Genomic DNA, 6,000 nt, shown 5'->3' on the forward strand with positions numbered 1-6,000 from the left:
ATGCTTCCTCAGAGTTTTTAATAACTTCTTTTCTTCATGCTCTAAGAGGCTAGCACTAATAATAACAGCATATATCACTTTTTCATCAAGATAAGCATACTTAAGAGTATCATGCATTTTTCATTTTCTTCATATGATACGTTACAAGTATGCATGATTTACAAGACTCAGGGGGAGATCTCCACGATATAAATCATCAATGTGCATTTGTTGTGAAAAGCAAAATCTTCAAGATATTCACATCTTCAGGGGGAGCCTCTCTGAATCTTGATTTCAAATTCCTCAAATGAGTATTTCCAGTTCATATTTTTGATCCCCGTTGAAGACTGAACCTAATTGTCATCAACCACCAAAAAGGGGGAGATCGTAAGTGCATCTAATTCCCCTTAGTGATTTTGGTGGTTTGAAGACTTATAGGTTAAGTATCTAATGTGTTTGTGAGTATACACAGGATCTATAAGTCATTGAGGAGTTTGAGATATTTGAAGAATATCGACCCCTAAAAATATATGTCTTCTGTTGAAGAAATTGGTCTGAAGCTGAAGAAATGAATCGCGAGGAATCTGCGATGAAGTTGATATTCCTCATGAAGATACTGATATTGAAAAGTTCGGTGTGTCCTGAAGAAAATCACTCTGAAGAATTTGAAGCATGAAGACTTACACTTTCTGTTTTATTTTCTTCGCATTTGAGTAATAGGAACACCGTACTGTTAAAGGGGGTCGAAGTTACACTATGGAATGAATTTCCTCATGATGCTCAACCCAAGGCTAAATCCTACCAAAAGCCTCAAGTGAGGAATACGAGTGACATGAGGACTCTCACAGTTGAGGGTCCCGACCGTTTCGATAGCCACGCCAAGTCATTGGTCTTATCCATTCCAACCATCATATTATTTAAGGGCATAAGTGTCAAATCATGTCGGGATGCTCCCAGGCCATAAATAGCCACCCCCCACAACCACTAGCTGGTTGGCTGCTCCGTTAGAAACTGACACTTGTCATAAGAGCAACCCAATTCCTCAGAGCCTTCGAGAGTAATTCATCAGTGAGGAAATACACCATACACTGAAACCACAAACCAAACCTAGTGATTGAGCATCACTGAAGAAGTTGTTCCCGTGTGGGACTGAAGCCTCTTACCTTTGAGGACTGTGCATCCTCCACACGGTTAGGCGTCATGGTTTAGAGCTTTCCAACAGTCAATTGTGGATCGCTGGGTGACCAAGTTTGTGAGGGTTTGGAAGTCTGCCCTGAAGACTTACGACGAGTGTTGGGCGAGGACTGTGTGTCCTTAGCTCAAGGAGAATACGGTAGGGACTGTGTGTCCCGGGACTGTGTGTCCTTTGGTTTCAATACCAAGCCGCTCCAAACCAGATGTACGACTGTCACAGCAGTTGGAACTGGGTCATCAACGATTGTCTTCACTGAGAAACGGGTTCTAATTCCTCAACTCCTTACTTTCCTCGTATTATGTGTTGATGACTTTCACTGCAACTGTTTGAAAAATTTGCTGAAGACTTTCTCTGAATTTCCTCAACCCCAAATTCTTCACGTCAGTTAATCCACATATGTATTCTGCGTGCCTGCTCACTGTGCAATCTGTTTTCACATTCTTCACTCTGAAAAACTGCTGTTGTGAAACTTTGCACTTCTGATCCTTTACTGTTTCCGCTGTAAGTTAGTCATCAGTGAGGAATTTCCTCAAAATGAATTTCCTCAGTGTTGAAATTCTAAAAATCTCCTATTCACCCCCCTCTAGTCGATATAACGCACTTTCAATTGGTATCAGAGCAAGGTACTCCCTTGTTCTGTGTGATTTTGGTTTAATCACCTGGAGTTTTAGTTATGTCGACTGCAGGCATGTTTAAGGTGACTGCAGCATGTCCTACCTATGAAGGAAAGAACTTTCCCTTCTGGAAGAACAAAATGCAAATGCATCTACAAGCTATTGATAATGATCTCTGGTATATTGTGGAACATGGCGTCCCCATCATCTCTGCCAGTGTCACTGCGGCTGATGTGAAGAAATTCAAGGAACTCGATTCTCAAGCGAAGAACATCATCTGTGGCCATCTCAGCCCAGGCTAGTTTGGAAGAGTAAGTGCTTTGGGCTCTGCAACACTGATCTGGGAGAGACTATGCAAGGTAAATGAAGGAGTATCAACCCAGCGTGACTCTCGTGTTGATATTCTTCGCAATCTCTTCAATCGCTTCAAGAGACATGACAATGAAAGCTGCCAAGACACCTTTGATCGCCTCACTGACATATCAAATGAACTGCAAGCACTAGGAGCTCGAGACATCACTGATCACGAAGTTGTGAAGAAACTGCTGAGATCTTTGGATTCTTCATTTGATACTTTAGTTCTGATGATTCAAGAAAGATCATATTACAAGATGCTTGATCCAGCTGATATACTAGAAAGACTAAATACTCATGAATTCCAGCTAGAAGAAAAGAGAGATCTATATGGACCAAGCTATTCCAGACCACGTGCACTGAAGGCTAGAGAAATTTCCTCATCTGAAGACGAAGACACAGATGAAAACATTTGTGACCCTGAAGAATTTGGACAGGAGCTTGCAATGCTCGTGAGGAAATTCCAGAGATTTACACGACGTGGCCAGTTCGGTAAATCTTCAAGAAGAGACATGAGGAAATCAGAATCTTCATTTGAGGACTGCAAGAAACGAACCTGTCACAAGTGCAAGAAATCAGGTCATTACATTGCTGATTGTCCCCGTTGGGGAAAGGAATCAAAGAAGAAGAAATACAAGGATGACAGTTCTGATGACTTGAAGAAGAAGAAGAAATCTTCAAAATCCTCATCTTCAAAGCCCTCATTGCACAAGAAGACTAGTTTCAGAAAGGCTCGGGCACTTATTTGCAAGGAAATGGACTCTGAGGCAGAATCAGAGGAATGTGATGAAGAAGAGGGTTCTGATGAAGACTCAGAATCCGGACAGGCTAGTCTTGCACTGGCAACCACTTTCGTGAGCAAGTCAATCTTCAACCTTGAAGAAAATGATAGCACCATCCGCACTGATGACTATGCTGATGACTTCGCTCCAACCTTTTGCTTCATGGCAAAAGGTTCAAAGGTACCAAATAATGCCTCCTCCTCTGATTCAAGTGATTGTGAACCTGATAATTATAAGAAACCCAGTTACAGTAAACTTGCTATCATTGCCACTAAACAACAAACTGCCCTGGAAAAGCTTCAGAAACTTCTAGATAAAAGTGATGATCTGTTGAATGATGAAATGAACCTTACCCAAATCCTCACTGAAGATGTGAAAAGTCTACAATCTAGATTTGATAATCTTCAGGATCGTTATGATACACTCCTCACTGATCATGAGAAGCTTTCCTATGAATTTCTTCAAAGGAAGCTTGATCTTGAGAAGCTGAGGATGTCTCATGATGATCTTCGTATGGAAAATGATTCATTACTAGCTCAACAGATCAGCTCTGGTCAAGTTGAATTCATTCCTCCATGTCTTAAATGCATTGAACGCGAAACTGCTAATTCCTCACCAGAATCATCAAATGCTGCTATTGCTACAAATTCTTCAACTACACCTGTTGTGTCTATTTCCTCACTTGAGGAAAACACAAATGTTACTTACGAAAATGCAGGGTTGAAGGAATTGTACGTGACAGGCATGTACAAAAGCCTCAAAGGACATCAAACCCTTCGTGATGTGCTCAAAAAGCAGATCTTGAACAGGAACTTGAGGAAAGAAGGAATTGCCTTTGAGAGGAAATTAAATGCTGATGGATCTTATTGGAAACCTGAGCAATATCCCAAAACCTCTTGGGTTGCTGCTACTGGGCTTCCTTTTGATCCATCTAATCTAATTGGTTTTTCATGTGAATTATCCTATTCCTCGGATGAGTCATTTGACTCCAACATAAACTGTTCAAAAATCAATCTGGTGAAGTATTTGCTCGATATGTTGGAACTAATTGCAGGAATGGCCCTCCCTTGAGGAAAATCCGGGTTCCCAAAAGCTGTCTCGAAAATCTTCAGGTGAATGTCCTTATGACACCACCACTGAAGAATCAGAACACCAGATCAAATTCCTCACGAGGACCAAAGTCTTCAAGAGGATCAAAATCCTCAACTGGGCAAAACTATGCTCATACCTGTGCTAATGCGTCTAACATGCAGGGAAACTACAAGGAATATGAATATGAGCGTTACTCCTCAAATCATTATGTTCATAAATCCTCAAACCAGTTCTCTGCATATTCATATGAGTACTTTAATCCCCCTACTGTTAATAGAAGTGCATTGGCTTCAATGCCACCTTTCTCATATGGTGCTCGTAGGATGATGAATGCTTTGCCACCCCTTCAGATGTGGGTGGTGAGGAAATCGAACTAATCACTTATGCACGTCAGGTCTCCAGATGAAAATAATCATCTGAAGTATTTGCTAGAGACCTCAGGAAATGCTTGATAGGACGCAAGCTAATGATTGATGAAATAGAAATATTTCACACGTCCTTACATTTCTGTTATGATGAAATTACTGATCTAATGAAATTAGTATCATATTCTTCAAATCTGAAGCATATGAGATGGTAAGCTGTACTAATTCATCTGCAGGATGACAAACCCAAGAATACTGAGTGGGTTCTTGATAGTGGTTGCACACATCACATGACTGGTGATAAAAGCTTCCTGATGAATATGCCACTAACTCCATCACCTGTGAAGCAAATCACATATGCTGACAAAGGTAAAAGCAAGGTACTGGGACTTGGCAAAGTGGCTATTTCCAAGGATAGGCATATGGATAAAGTGATGCTTGTTGAATCCCTTGGTTTTAACCTCATGTCAGTCTCGATGCTTTGTGATCTTGATATGATTGTTATCTTTGGTAGATATAGATGTGTAGTCATTATGGAATCTGACAGATCCAAAGTCTTCGAAGGTGTAAGAATAGGGGATTTGTACATTGTTGATTTCTCTACAGGTCCTCAACCAGCCACTTTCTTACTAGCAAAAACCTCAGAAGGATGGTTGTGGCACCGAAGACTAGGTCATGCAGGCATGATGAATTTGCACACACTCGCGAAGAAGAAGCATGTCATCGGCATCGAATCTGTCAAATTCCTCAAGGATCATCTCTGCGGTGCTTGTGAATCTGGGAAAATGACCAGATCCAAGCATCCCTCAAAGACTATCATGACCACTACACGTCCATTCGAATTTCTTCATATGGATCTATTTGGACCTACTCACTATGCCACACTAACCAATGCAACATCTTTATATGGCTTCGTCATAGTTGCTGATTATTCCAGATATACTTGGGTGCATATCATAGTGTATAAAACTGAAGTGCAGGAAATCTTCAAACGATTTTCTTCAAGGGCCTCAACGAACTTTGGCATCAAGATCAAACATATCAGGAGTGATAATGGAACCGAGTTCAAAAACACTGGTCTTGATGATTATCTTGATGAACTTGGTATTACTCACGAATTATCTGCTCCTTATACTCCTCAGCAGAATGGTGTCGTCGAAAGGAAGAAAAGGACTCTGGTTGAAATGGCAAGAACTATGCTTGAAGAATATCAGACTCCTCGTCGCTTTTGGCCTGAAGCAATCAACACTGCATGCCATATCATCAACAGGGCATATCTTCACAAATTCCTCAAGAAAACCTCATATGAACTCCTCACTGACAAGAAACCCAATGTAAGTTATTTCAAAGTCTTCGGTGCAAAATGCTGGATTAGAGATCCTCACCATAGCTCAAAACTTGCACCTAAGGCACATGAAGGTATTATGCTCGGTTATGGAAAGGACTCGCACACTTACATAGTCTTCAACAACTATCACAACAAAGTTGTTGAGACTGTAGATGTGCGGTTCGATGAAACTAATGGCTCGCAAAGAGAGCAATTGCCTTCTGATCCAGATAAGCTGTCTCCTGAGGAAGCAATAAAGCTCAAGCCTACTGAAGACATTGTCCCAACTAAG

Source organism: Hordeum vulgare, chromosome 3H (genome assembly GCF_904849725.1).
Source record: "Hordeum vulgare subsp. vulgare chromosome 3H, MorexV3_pseudomolecules_assembly, whole genome shotgun sequence".
NCBI lineage: Eukaryota > Viridiplantae > Streptophyta > Magnoliopsida > Poales > Poaceae > Hordeum > Hordeum vulgare.